This window comes from Xenopus laevis, chromosome 1S, assembly GCF_017654675.1.
Source record: "Xenopus laevis strain J_2021 chromosome 1S, Xenopus_laevis_v10.1, whole genome shotgun sequence".
NCBI classification, from domain to species: Eukaryota; Metazoa; Chordata; class Amphibia; order Anura; family Pipidae; genus Xenopus; species Xenopus laevis.
The window spans coordinates 28,028,923-28,044,756 of record NC_054372.1 but is presented as its reverse complement, the minus strand read 5'-3'; positions in this window follow the sequence as shown (position 1 = coordinate 28,044,756).

Genomic DNA, 15,834 nt, shown 5'->3' with positions numbered 1-15,834 from the left:
ATTAATGTTATTACCCCAATTATTTTATATAACGTTGGTACTAGCTTGATGCTTCTGTTTCTTTTCCTATTGTTTTGATGCTTATTTTAATACATATTCTGTCTGATATCTTCCCTCAATTCTTAGTAAGAAGATGAGTGTTGGGCGTCGGGACAGGAGGCAGAATGGAAATGATAAAAACGGCTCCTTTTCTTACACTTATTTTCTCTGCAAAATTTATGAATTATGAGTAAAAAAAAAAACACTTCTCTGCTCAAGGAGAAAATCCATTTGTTCTCTTCCAATTATGTATTTTGCTTTTGACTGCCCCCAGATTTCAATCCATCATGTTTAGCCAACGTAGACTTGAAATCAATCAGAGATAAAGGATTGTCTCCTGTGACTCACAAGCTGTCGCTCTGGTACAGCGTTGCCATTAAACACAATACATTTACTCTTACAATGGAGATTAAATAGCCGGCTATACAACTAGGGTTGCCACGTTTTCTGGAAAAAATGACCGGCCTTCCTATATTCTTGAGGTTTTTTCCTATTAATAACAGTGACATCAAGCATTATTTTTACCAGCCAGCAACCCTATATACAACTGAGCCAGGGCTCTGAGTTACAGATGATGGGGGCCCTTGCAGTACCAGTGTTTATTTTGCACATATATATTTACTTTTTCCTTCAGCTTTGCAATCTGCACTCTTGAGGGCTTGTGATGATCATTTTCTATTGATTTAACTAAGAAAAATCTGTTTTTCTATTTCTTTTTCTTTTTTTAAATTCTTGCACTGAACAGTGAAACAGAGAAACTGAAACTGCTTCCACTTTCAAACTTTCCTAATTCCTGCAAGTGATCATGGGAGGAGGAGAAGGTAGTTAATCAGATTAGCCGTGCAAATTAACTCCTGCTTGTTTGTAAACCAGAGACAGACACAACAAAGTGATTAAGGGCAGAGACACACGCTGCTATTTCAGGAGATTGGTTGCCCAGCAACAAACTGCTTCTTCTTCGGACGACTAATCTCCCCAAACTGCCTTCCTGCCGTCTAAGGGCTCTAACTGACGAGCGGTTGTAGCTGCGCTCCCCTGCATTCCGTTTTTTCAGCGTTCAGCCTCAGGGGAGCGCAGAAATAGACACATTACGTTTTTTCCAATGGGGCTGTACTCACACAGGCGTGTGTAGTCAATGCAGGTTGAGACGCAACATGCTGCATTTTTCCTGCGTTCGACGCCAACACGCGCCTGTGTGAGTACAGCCCCATTGGATAAAACGTAATGTGTCTATTCCTGTGCTCCCCTGCGGCTGAACGCTGAAAAACGGAACGCAGGGGAGCACAGGAATAGACGCATTACGTTTTTTCCAATGGGGCTGTACTCACACAGGCGCGTGTAGGTGCCGAACGCAGGTTGAGACGCAACATGCTGCATTTTTCCTGCGTTCGACACCTACACGCGCCTGTGTGAGTACAGCCCCATTGGAAAAAACGTAATGCGTCTATTCCTACACTCCCCTGCGGCTGAACGCTGAAAAATGGAACACAGGGGATCGCAGCTTCAACCACTCGTCAGTAAGAGCCCTAAATCGCCGGCGTGATGGCATTCTGATCGCTTCCGCTCTCTAAAGTCGGCCAAAGTTTCCTCATGAGGCAACTTCTTTTTTTTAAATTCGGGTAGTTTATTGAGTGCATAAAAGTAGCAGTTTACACAATAAAGTCAAAACAAGGAAGAACAATGTATCACAAGTTACATGTCATAGACAAAAAAATTCAGAAAATACAACGTGCCACCATCACTACTAAGCACAAGAGTTCACATCTGTATTATTACATCTGCCACCTTCCCTGAGACCTGACAGATTAAACTGCTAGAAGTTGTCTTGGGCGTTGGGGGTAAAGGTCGGTCCAGGGACCCCAAATTTTTTGAAATTTGATGGGGACTCCCCTTTTTAGGTACATTAAGCATTCAGTGTTACAGGTATCCTGCATTATTGCTTTCCAGGAAGAGAAGGTAGGAGGAGCCACCGCTCTCCAATTCTGAGTAATTAACCTTTTAGCTAGTAGTAAGGCCTCAAGAAGGAAAAACGACTGATGATGAGTCAGCTTCAAGTCTTGAATTATGGCCAGGATGCACACCTTTGGCGACCTGGTAATGGTCACCTGGAGCACCGCATCTAATGTGTCGAGAATTTTCCTCCAGTATGTAGAGCGCTTAGTACAGCTCCACAGCATGTGCAACAAAGTCCCCTTTTCCAAAGCACATCTAGTGCAAACATCCGGGGTGCTGGCACTAATATAATGAAGTCTGACAGGGGTGTAGTAAGCCCTATGGAGAATATACAGTTGAATTAGCCATAATCTATGGTTGGGGGATACTAATTGAGGGGATTCCTGCGCTTCCTGCCACTCCTCATCCATGATGGTGCCCACATCTACCTCCCATTTTGACCGTAGCCCATCTAGGTTGTTTTTGTGTACTTCCTGTAGCAACTTAGCATATAGCACTGTGACCAGACCTTTCGTATGCCCTCTCTTAATGTACAGCAAAAGGGGGTGCGTGGACAGCGATAAATCATGATTTTTGTGTGTGGCATTGAGAGCACGGCTGAGCTTGTGAAAGGTCAGCCATTGGGTATGTGGGACTTGAAATTGGTCCTTTAATTGCGCAAAAGAAATTGGTTTGCCATCAAGCCACACATCACCCAACGTATTCACGCCACGGTCCGACCAGAGACTCATCGGGCCTAGTTTTAACAGGAGGGGGTAATCTCGGTTGTTCCATACCGGTGTAAGTGTGTCAGTGGCAGGAGAATTAAGAAGAGTGTTTGCCATTTTCCACACCCTACGTAGGGATCCGATGGGAGGAGAGAGTAATGCCTGAGATTTAGTAACAGAATTTCCTAGGATCCAACTTATTGGGTTATCCGGAAAGCCAGTCAAATGAGCCCAAAGCGAGTGCAACACTCTATGATGCGAACCTTCCACCCAGGTAGCGATGTGGGACAATTGTGCAGCCAAACAATATAAAAACATATCTGGGAGGGCCAAACCAGCTTTGGTTTTAGCACACATTAATGTTTCAAGTTTTAGTCGTGGCCTGGAGTGAGCCCACACCAGTTGCCTAAAGACGGCATGCATTTTAGGAAAATAAGATTTCGGAATCCATATGGGGGCCTGTTGTAACACATAGAGTAGCTTGGGTAAGATAATCATTTTTATAAGATGCACCCGCCCCGTGGGTCCAACCGGTAAGTTGGCCCATGACTTAAGTTTTTGGGACATCCAATCGTTCAACGGGTCCAAGTTCAGATTCAAGTATTGCTGGGGGAGGGCTGTAACCTTGACTCCCAGGTAAGTGAATTCCGAGACTATCTTAAGAGAAAAGGTAGACATGTCTTCTTCCTCCGCAAGCGGGTCTAGCATAAGGGCAGTGGATTTGGATTTATTTATTACCAGTCCAGAGACATCACCAAAGTCAGCTAAGACCCTCATGAGGCAACTTCGAGTGATTTTGGAAAATGAATCATTCTGAGTGCCATCCCATCGGCGATTTACATTCTAGCAGGCGGGAAGGCAGTTCAGGGAGATTAGTCGCCCGAAGAAGAAGCGATTTGTCGATGGGCAACCAATCTCCTGAAATAGTATCGTGTTTCTCTGCCTTAAAGGAGAACAGGGCACACAGCTCTGCAGACAGAGAGATGCAGATCCACTTCCTTGCCCTGGCTCTATTGATCTGCACTGAAAAGTACAGCTTCTGCCTGAGTGCAGGGACATGGAGCAGAGACAAGCCTAAAAATACATTCTGAACCAATGCTCCATGTGCCCTTGCCCTTAAACTAACTCGACTGATATAGAGTAGGCATACTAGGCAGGTTAAAAAAACAAAACAAAAAAACTAAAACAAATGATCCATCAGTTATAATAGAAAGAAAAAAGAAAATATGCTGAAAATGACAAAATATAGGAATATAGAAAATCTGCATATAATATCCATTTAATAACTTCTGCTCCCGAAGATCTTAAATCTTGTGTATAGTGACATCTAGAGGTTGGACATGGCAACTCCCTTCATTTACTGCTGTGGATAGGAATTGTCAGATGGTCCCTAACTGCTGAGCAGGGAAACAATCATACTTATGAACAGCAGGGGGAGCCCCCGCCTTACTTCCCAGCCATGCAGAACTCAAGCAGCTTTGTTTATGACGATCCCTAAGCAGCCCAGACCACACTGAGCATGTGCACAGTCTTAGTCTTGCAAAGATGTTTAACAAAGTTACAAGATGGTGACCCCCTGTAGCCAACATTGAAAGCATAAATTATTTGTTTGATTAGGCTTGTGATGTAGTAAGTTCATGTTTATATTTAGTATACAAAATACAGCATTTCTAGCCTTGTTCTATTTTAGACTTTACATGCCCTTTATTGGATCAAACAGGGTTGTGAATCAATGCTGGCAGGCATTTAGAATAATTGACTGTGATGTGTAGTTTATAGGTTAGAGGCTAAAAGACAAAAAAAAAAAAAACAGTTGAAGGGTATCAGTCAGCACAGAACATTAGGTCCAGAACTCAAGTATTAGATGATTGACCCAACTGGAGATGTTTAGCTTTTAATCATGTCTCATTTTTGTAGATAATCCATAAAGAATAAATGAAAAGAACCTTCTGGAGATCTGTGGTGCATTAGAGAGTTAGCCTGGAACTCTGCATCAGGTCTGACGTCCCTTCTTTATATTCACAAAGCCCCAAAAAGGAAATGAAAAGTAAAAGTGCATCAGAGATACAATGAAGCAGTTATCAAGGCAATATCTAAAGATGGATTAAGGAGCTTTCTGTTGCCATCTAATTGGTGTGGAGACTGGGATGGAATGATAAGGATCTCTGCAGAGAGAAATGTAATATCCCCCTTGGGGACAGACTCTACTGTACCTCTGTGTGATGTGCTGCAAGATGAATAAAGGTGAATACAGAGCAGGGAATGACTATGTCTGGGGAATGAAGGGAAATGCTGAGGGATTAAAGGAATACTGACGCACTTGAGCTGCTACTTTATCCATTCAGGGCTGCTGCTGGCAAACGTTATTCTTATTGACGCCATTCATTACAGCCACTTGTCTCCCAATTATCTCTCCTTCCTTCCATGTAGTCGTGCCAAGTGCCATTGCATCTGTCCTACCTCTTCCGCTGAGTCCTGCACTGACTGTACAACTGTACAAACTGGGAACATTCTGAACATGGAAATAATAATAATAATTCCAGGCTTCCCACAGTGGGTGACGCCATTAGCCACAACAAACTTGCACCCAAAATAAATCACACACAAATGTCATATTAAATCTGAAAGTACCTGCAGGCTAATTTTTCAGCTGAAAATATTTTTTCAAGCACTGACCAGACAGTTAAACACAGCAAACTTCCCTTTAACATATAAAGCTTAAAGGAGCAGTAACACCAAAAAATTAACATGTTTTAATGTAATTAAAATATAATGTACTGTTGCTCTGCACTGGTAAGGGCAGATGGACACGGTCAGATTCATGGAGATTAGTTGCTCGGTGACAAATCTTCCTGAACTGCCTTCCCGCCGGCTAGAATGGAAATCCCTAGAATGGAAATGCCCTGAAGCTGATCTGTTTGCTTCAGAAATATTTTTTTTATATAAGCAAAGTGTAACAATGGAGGCAATTGAAATAGGGCTACGTGGCACAGGTTAGATAACAGATACGCTCTGTAGAATATAATGGTGATCTACAGAGCGTATCTGCTTTGTACCCCAAGCCTTTTCTCTTTTGAATGGCTGCCCCAATGGCTAGACAGCAGTTTATTTCTATAAACTATAGGGGTACCGGCAGATGGGGAGAACTGTTGCCTGTGAAGCAATTTGGAGAAAGTTTGAAAAACATAGCGCCAGACATTCATATTTTCCCTTTGGCAATTTACTTTATTGCCGATGAGAAAGCATTTTGGGGAGATTTTTCACCCAACAAATCATGCCATAAGCCTGGTAGTGTTTCTGATGCAAACATGCCAGTTTCAATAATGTAGGACAACAATACACAATATTTAAATTTTTTTGGTGTTCTGTTCCTTTTTTTTATTTTTTTTTACAAAAGCATTGTTTAAAGGAGAAGGAAAGGCTTGCAGCACTTGGGGTGCCAAATGTGCCCCTGATGAAGTGTGTAATACGAAACACGTTGGGCTTGTATGCTAAGATAAAAGATATTTTTAAAAAATAATGACTGGGTCTTGCTCAATACGAGATCCCTAGAGACCTCAGACCGGACTGCTGTGCAAAGTACAGAGATCTGCCACGATAGATCAACTAAGAACACGGAGCAAGCTGAAAATTAGAAACGGCGCCTACGATTCCCAGCAAGCATTCTGAACCGGCAAACTCCACTTCTGAGAAACAACGAATGTTCCGATTAAGTCAATCCCCCTCTATACGGCTCAGTAAGTTTAACTGCCCGTGGGGCCTTAAACAAAGCTCCGGCGATACCTCACTATTGAAGCTCTCATTTTCAGGTCACGAAATTATCAGTGTTTTCCACTCTATGCGCTAAAGATTTCCGCGATAAGCACACAATCAGGATTCAATCTTGTAAGTAGATCCCATTTCATTCTCCATCCCTGAAAAAGTGAACCTAGGAAACAACGTATTGGCAATCAGCGCACTAAATATCTAGATCTACATTTATTTTGGAAACTGTGGACAAGTGGGTCCATACACACATTTGGTGCCGCTTACAACCTTAAAACCAGACATAGCACAGAGCTCACACTTTTCTATTACCTCCAAGCGATTGTATTGACTTACCTGAAAGCCGGGCCGTTGCTCCTATCTGCAGAATTTCAGTTATTTCGTTCAACTGCGCATGCATTTGCCCCGGGAAAATTGAAGACAGAAGAAGCCGGAAGAACATCGCTCTGTGGTGCTCGCTGGAATAATCCCAAACTGGTGCAGATTTCTGCTGATTGGAGTACCGGCCCGGGGTTTCAGGTAAGTAAATACAATCACTTGGGGAGCCTAACATTTGGCACCCCAGGTGCTGCAAGCCTTTCCTTCTCCTTTAATAACCTCATGTGCCATTACCCTTGGAGAAAGGTTTTTCTATTGCTTTTCAAAAGCAAAGTCTGTTTCACTGGAAATCATTTGTTTTGAACAAAACAAAAACAATCTTAAATGGGCTGTGAGGCATCTGATCAGGTCAAATTTTGGTGACATTTGATTGGCAAGCAAGGTAATTGGCTAGGGTGGCCAATCTGCAGCCAAGAATATTTTGGGGGTGGGATTTTTAGTTTTCTTGGGCAGTAGATTGACCAACCCTAATCTATAAAAAGGTTGTGGATGAGCCAGGCAAATGGGCAGCAAGATGGCAGAGAGAAATGCAGAAATACAGGAAAGGAAGCAGGAATGTTCTGGGTGAAGTTAAAGGGGTTGTTCACTTTCAAAAACTTTTTTAGTTCAGTTGGTTTCAGATAATTCACCAGAAATAAAGACTTTTCCCCCCAATTTCTATTCTCTATTTGTGCCTGTTTTTCTAATATTGAAGTGTAAAGTTAAATTTTTCACTTTCTAAAGCAGCTCTGGGAGGGGGGGGGGTCGGCGACTCTGTAACTGTTCTAAATTGATACATTTAGTTGATACATTTCTTATCTTTGTCCCTGCTTTAGCAGAATCCCTGAGTTTCATTAAAGGCAGCTATTAGAATTGATACAATTAGGGATGGGCGACTTTGTCCCGTTTCGACAAAAATTTGCCGCCGGTGAAATTTCGCCCACGCCTATTAAAGTCTATGGGTGTCAAAAAAGTTGTTGCACGGCGAAATTGTTTTGACGCGCAACTTTTTTTATTTTGACGCACAACGTCATACTAGTCTATGGGCGTCATTTTTTCTGCAAAACAGGGCGAAAAAATTCGCCAATCCCTAGATACAATAGTTGCTAATATTCCACAGATACTGCTTAGAAATGTATCAACTAATTGTATCAAAGTCTGCCTTATAAATATTTGTTTTATTTCGTGCAGTGAAGTAAATATCACAGTCTACTAAGAAATGACATGAAGTTTGCCTAGACAGTAAATAAACAATATTAGAATGTCTGTGTGTGATTGTAGCAGTTCTGTTTATTTAAATCTTGAGGACGGTTACAGATCAACTTTTGGGAGTGCACCCTCTAGTGCAGACGCACACTCACACAAAAATATATATGATGACTTTATAGAGCTATGTGTTCCTTTAAAAAGTAAACCTTAAAAATAAGTGAATGTAAAATTGATGAGGAAAAAAATTATAAACCTTTCTCACATCTTTTCTAAGCTGAAGAACATCAGAGCAGTCTCTTTCTTTCTCCTGACAACTTCCTTGACTACTTGGTGTTCAGACTGGTCTGAAAATGACCAGCAGGTGGCGCCGTTGTACAAAACAATTCATTCATGTTAACAGCGCGTGTATCCTTTAATATCTTGGAATTAAAAAAAAAGTAAATAATGAATGTACATTGCAGAAGTGCTTAGAATAGCCCCCTCATCAATTTTACATTCACTTGTTTTTAAGATTTACTTTTCCTTTAAAGGAGAACTAAACCCTAAAAGAGAATAGTTAGAAATGTCATATTTTATAAATTGTATATATTAAACCAGCCTAAAGGTTCAATATCTCTAGAATGGTAATGATTTAGGCTTTCAAAGTTGCCACAGGAGTTTCCCTTCTTGGATTTTGTTAGGAGTGCCTGCGACCCGTGTAGGGTTGTGTAGCGTCCGTGGCGCAGCCCCGCCCCTTTTGACATCACGCCCTGCCCCTTTGTGTCCCCGCCCCCCACCAGCCGGTAAAGCATTTTAAAAAAGGTGGCAACCCTAGACCCGGGAAATTTGAAAACTGCAGAAGCCGCTCCGTGGTGCTCGCTGGAAGAACCCTGGGCTGGTGCAGGTTTCTGCTGATAGGAGCACCGGCCCAGGGTGTCAGGCAAATAAATATAATCACTTGGGGGTGCCTAACTTTTGGCATTGGTAATTTGCCTTTTGTTCTCCTTTAATAGTAGTGCAGTGTATACTTGAAGAGCACAAGAAGCTAGCAGTACTTGCACCCCAGTTACATGTCATTCATTCTTACAAATTCTTGTGTTGTGTTTGTAAAGTAGCCAAGCTCTATTGCCTGGGGTCTTCTTTAGTGTTTGTATGTTATCTCTCTGTTTTGGTGGCAGGGGATCATCATCTTGTTACTTTGTTAAACATCTTTGCAAGACCAAGACCATGCACATGCTCAGTGTGGTCTGGGCTTCTGTTGGGAGGTTAATCTTAGGGATCGTCATAAATTATCAAAGCTGCACAAGTCAAATAATATCTGCCATAGAAGCCGATACAGCAAGACTGATTAATAATCTGATTAATTCACTGGGTCCTGTGTTGTCATGTAATCTAATGTGGCTTTTATAGTTTTTGTATTGTTTAATACAAATGCTCTCCAACTCTGCAGAACCAGTGGGTGTTGCAAAATAATCCTCCAAATTAGGGATGCACCGAATCCAGGATTCAGACAGGATTCTGCCTTTTTTAGCAGGATTCGGATTCGGCTGAATCCTTCTGCCCGGCCGAACCAAATCCAAATTTGCATATGCAAATTAGGGGCGATGAGGAAAATTGTGTGACTTTTTGTGACAAAACAAGGAAGTAAAAAATGTTTTCCCCTTTCCACACCTTATTTGCATATGCAAATTAGGATTCGGTTTGGCCAAATCTTTCGTGAAGGATTCAGGGGTTCAGCCGAATTCAAAATAGTGGATTCGGTGCATCCCTACGCCATGATCTTTGTCCCTACAGCTGGAGCTGGAAATAGTAAAGGGGATGTAAAGGCAAAAAATAAGGCAAAAATAAAATACAATACAAATCTACATAGTCGCCGAGTGCTCTACAGGGAAACAAACAAAGCTGCTTGAGTTCTGGGAAGTAAGGTGGGGGGTTGTCCCCTGCTGTTTGAAAATATGATCTTTCCCTGCAGAGCATTTAGGGACCATCTGAAATTTCTGCAGTTGTCAGAGCAAGTAAATGAAGGGAGAATTTCACTGCATACAGTCAGGTTTCTTATAAACACACTAGGCAAACAGAATCACTGGCACACGTGGCAAATGATTTGCCACGTGTGCCAGTGATTCTGTTTGCCTAGTACGTATTCCTGGGGGTTGCCGTGCCCTCTACACTGTGCACCGGGCTCAAACTATCAAACTGTGAGGAGAGTGTGCGCTGCTTCATCCAAGTTCCTGCAAAGTTCTTATAAACACAGTCACATTTTTTAATTAAAGTATATTGGAGATAGGTTTCTTTTTCATTAAAGAAAGTAAAAACTGGATTTTAATTTTTTGCCTTTACATCCCCTTTAAATGAACTTTTAGTATGATGTAGAGCAGGCATGGACTGGGAGTCAAAATAGGCCCTGCCAATCCTACAGCCCCCCACCAGCCCAAACAGCCCCCTACCAGCCCACTACATGGTACCTTTCTATTGAACCATACAGCAGCCCCTCTGGCATTTGCAAGAAACCACAGATTGCCAGTCCGGGCCTGATGTAGAAGGATATTCTGAGACAATTTGTAATTGGTTTTCATTTTTTAATATTTGTGATTTTTGAGTTATTTAGCTTTTTATTCAGCAATTCTATAGATTGCAATCTCAGAGATCCAGTTACCCTAGCGACCAAGAAGGCCAATCATTCAACTATAAAAAAAGAAAAAAAAAGGCCAATTGAAAAGTTGCTTAGAATTAGCCATTCTATAACGTACTGAAAGGTTTCTGTATTGCCACTGCCCTATCGGATTGTTCAGGTAAGTGATAACTGGATCACCTTTATAACTACAGGGAATTCACTAAACAAAGAAAAGACAAGACGTATTTGTTAAGAAAATTTGTATTTTTACAATTTATACATTTCTTTTTACCGAAAATTTTAAATAACTTTGGAGCAGGCTCTTATACACCTGCTTGTTTACATACAAATAACAATTTAGGCACAAAAAATAATCCACATTCAAAAACCCTTTTTAATACACAAAGATAAATAAATCATAGGCACTATTTATCATATCCACGCTGCTCCCCACGACGTACAGCAAACTCCCTGTTCTTGGTATATGAAAGGACAACAGGTAGGGGTGTTCCTCAAAAAATAAATCTGACAATATCTGTGTAACCATGGCAACATGTTACCGAGCATGACTCTACGATTTGATTGGAATTCGAGTTCCATGTCCTATCTATACAGCAAACATGATAAAATTAATTGAAAATACACTAGAATAAAACTGCAATATCATAATGTGCATAACTTAAATGGCTGGTTAGCGCTTAGCCCCAAATGTAATAAAATGCGTTACGTTTGCCCAGGAGCCGTTACCCATGGCAACAATAAGGGCAAGGTGGCGTTTTTACATTGCATTTTTACAGCCGAGCATAATTAAACACAAAATGAAGCCCTATTGAAAATAACGGAATACGCACTATAGCGATTCCCACAGGGCACTTGCGAGCCAACATCCGCCACAAGTATTTGCTTTTTTTTTTTTTTAGCAGAAACGCCATATAATTGAACTATATGGGACCCGCAGGTTTGGAAATACACTGCATATTTTCAACATGGCGGCCAAACTCTTGCGAGATGGATTTCGCATATACCTATTTACGCCGTTGTATGCTGCGGACGTAATTAAGTTGCGTATTGACAAGCATTCGCATTACATTCTGCGTGTCAATTGTTTTTCACTCCGCTTTTTTAAACTTTATTAAAATTGTGGGGGAATGAGAAAAAACAGAAAAGCATGTTGGGAAAATAAAACCACAGGCTGAAAAACCCATATTATGATGCGTGTGTGGTTTCATTGGCTTTTTTTGCTTGACCGCAGGTTTTTAAAAACGCAACATAAAAACACTGAGTGTGACCTTGCCCTAAGAGGTTTGCTTTTAAACAGCGGATTGGTTGATGTGGGTTACTGCTCCGTGGCAAACTTACTGGGGCTCCTTTATCAACACTGGGCAAATTTTCCCGTGGGTAGTAACCCATAGCAACCAATCAGTGCTCGGCTTTTTATAAGCAGCTGCAGATAGAACAATGAATGCAACAATTTGATTGGTTGCCATTGGTATCTGTCCACAGGCAAATTTGCCCAGTGTTGATAAATAAATAAAAAAATAATAATTTTATTATATAACCCTAGGGGTTCCATGGGCAGCCCTAATTCACTGAATAAAACCTCAAGCTGCCACCGATTACAGTGAGGGCAGCAACATGTAAGAGAGGGTTTAAATAAAAGGGTAATTGTCATCAGAATAGAAAGTTTTTTCATTGGCAGGTATACGCATTATGGCATGGATCACACAGGATCGTTTATAATTTATTCAAAAAGCTCATTAACTTTACTGCCCTGCTGTTTTAACGCCTGAGTTAAAGGGCCAGTACCTCTGGAACATGGAAATAATTGATTTACAATAAAATCATAGATCTGTCCACTTCCTGCACATAAAAAGGATATCTGGGACAAAACAGCCCAATTTATACGAGAAAGGATTTAACTCCAGAGTCATGAATAACCTTTACTCCTGTTTATTTCCTTTTAAGGAATATAACATTGTCTAATTTTAAATGGCATATCTGTGATACGCTGTGTATATCCGGGCCCCACAGCAAGCTCAATGGCAGCCCCATGGAAAAGTTATTCATATAAACTGTACAAGAGCTTTTAATTACATGCATTGGAATAAAAAAATCAATTTTTTTGGTATAACTCACCCTTTAAAAATTGGAGAGAAAAAGTTTGCTTGGCTGGGGCAATGCAAGCAGCAGAGGATACATTTACATCTCAATCTGTGATTAAGGGGCAGATTTTTCAATGGTCGAATTTCGAGTTTATGGGAGTTTCCGAAATTCGAAAAAAACGGGTGAATAGGATTGAGCTGCAAATTTGAATCCAAGTCCCCCAAATGACTCCAAATTAATTTTAGAACACCCCCCCATAGGCTAAAACAACAATTCGTCAGGTTTTAGGTGGCGAATAGTCTAATTAAAATTCTTAAAGTGACATTTGGACTATTCCCTAGTCGAATTACACTAAAATAAACTCGAAATTCGAATTTTCAATTTGACCCTTGATAAATCTGCCCCTAAGTGACAACAGTATCACTTCAACGTACATCTGAATACTCACCTAATTCCTGTCCCTTGTAGCAAAGCAATGGTTTGACAATGATTTGATAGGGATGTCCAACTTAGATGATCTTCCATGAGAACAGGAGGAACTCACCTTGAGAAATCTCTGCCTTAACTCATGCAAGAATAGCTGTATGGTGGAAGACTCAGTTGTGCACGGTAAAAGGCAGAACATATTGTGTAGAAGTGTTTAAACATTAGTGTATTTCCCGTTTGTGAGCAGATTGTGGGTCCTCCTGTTGGTACAAAGACTACATTGTGTACTCCGCAGTAGCACCCAGAAGTAACAAGAGGTTGGGGCCCTCCAACAGAGCAGAGCTTGAAAGGATACGGAGATTATTTCTATTAAAACGAAGCAGCCAAAAGCACAGTAGGAGGGGGACATCCAATCACAGCCCTGCAGTCACACAAGCACAGACAGACTTCAGTTCCCTATCAGGTCTTGATGGCTGCTGATTGGTTCCTCCCCTACAGTGCAGTGAGCTGAGAGCCTGCACATCCTGGGAATTCAGGGAGCAGTAAGTGGAAGAGAAGGGAGGAATTATTAGGGTTTTGGCAGAAATATTCAATAAATCAGCCTGAAACACAATTATTTTATATCTAAAATAGTAGAACATACTGGTACATTCTTATGTTTTCTTTCTTTTTTTAAATGAGCTTTTTGCAAAGGCTGAAAAAATTGCTGTGCGCAGTATTAGAGCCGAGCATTCTCCTGTGAATCCAGATAAAGGAGCCCTTGAGCAATGTATTTTATAAGGGTAACGGCACACGGGCAGATTCAGGGAGATAAGTCGCCCAGGCGACAAATCACCTCTTCTTTGGGGCGACATTCTCCCCGAACTGCCTTTCCCTACCTTCCTGCCGGCTATTAAGAAAAATCGCCAGTGGGATGGCAGCTGTGGCGCTTCGTTTTCTGAAGTCACCCTAAGTGCCTCACAAGAAAACTTCGGAAAACGAAGCACCGCAAGTGCCATCCCACTGGCAATTTTTCTTTATTGCCGGGGGGAAGGCAATTCAGGAGATCGCCCCAAAGGGGAGGCGATTTGTCTCCGGGGCGAATCATCTCCCTGAATCTGCCCGTGTGCCCTTAAGAGTCAGGGCACACAGGCAGATTCGGGGACATTAGTTGCCAGGCGACAAATCTACTCTTCTTGGGGGGACTGCCTATCCGTCGGCTAGAATGTAAATCTGCGGCGGATGGCACTTGGAGCGATTTGTTTTCCGAAGCCGCCGGAAGTTTCCTTGTGAGTGCCATCCCGCCGGCTATTTATATTTTAGTCAGCGGGGAGGCAGTTTGGGGAGATTAGTCCTGAAGAAGGGATTTGTCGCCGGGCGACTAATCTTCCCGAATCTGCCTGTGTGCCCTGACCCTAAACAGTGGCGCTTTTTTATAAATATAAATATTGTGTAAATCTAGCCCTATCAATAGCTCTGACTGACGTACAATAAGCACTTTCACTGAAGCTTTCTGCCCAATACATGGCACAGATTTCTGCCACTCATCCTAAAAGCAGCTCTGTGCAAATATCAGGGTGTCACCAAAACTTCAGACATACAAAGACATGAACCTTTTCTCCCGAACGCCTCAGAGCAATGTGCTCAACATACCCAATGTCACAGTAAGGGTAAACATTAAAAGTCAAATGTACAAGGGCTAGAAATAAAAGATCAGCTCTGGTGGGAATATTCCTGCACAGGCAGATACAAAAAAAAAAACAAAGGGCACATAGTGACAATGTGCAGTAACCTTTAGTAAGTCTGTAAACATTGTTGAATTCTATGTGCTGCCATTGATAAGGTTACATAAGGAATATGTAAGGCAAAGTGAGGAAGAGGAAACCAAGTTTTACATTAAAAACACAGTAAAATAGGAAAGGGTTAACCCTATCCAGCCAATGATTCTGCAATGCATCACTTGCATTTAGAAACCCCTATGTTTCTATTATGAGCATAAGATTGTCAGGTAAGGTGCTACTTTATGTGCCTTTACTTCTAGCTCTTTGCAGCCATGTCTTGCGGGGAACTCAATGTTCCTCAGCACTGAATATAAGCAAACCATATAATAAATACAAGTGCATAGTTTTCTGATCATATATCTGCCTCAGAGCTCTGTTGTACTTGGCACCAGGCTGCTAACAGAACTTCTCCATCTAAGGGAACGTGCAGCCTTCCACAGCATAGAGATCCCGAATCATGAGCCGTCCTCCTTATGTAAGGTCTTAAAGGAGAACTAAACCCTAAGAATGAATATGGCTAAAAATGCCATATTTTACATACTGCACTTATTGCAGCCTAAAGTTTTAGCTTCTCAATATCAGCAGTGATCCAGGACTTCAAACTTGTCACTGGGGGTCACCATCTTGGAAAGTGTCTGTGACACTCACATGCTCAGTGGGCTCTGATTGGCTGTTGAGAAGCTAAGCTTAGGGGTCGTCACTAATTATCCAGCAGAAAATTAAGTTGGCCTGTAATATAAGCTGATGCTGCAGGGCTGATTATTAAATTAATTTCTGTGCTGCCATGTAGTAATTATCTGTATTAATTACTAATCAGCCTTATATTGTGACATTTCTATTCTATATGTACTGTATATTGTGAGTGGGTCCCTAAGCTCAGTGAGTGACAGCAGCACAGAGCATGTGCAGTGAATCAGCAGAA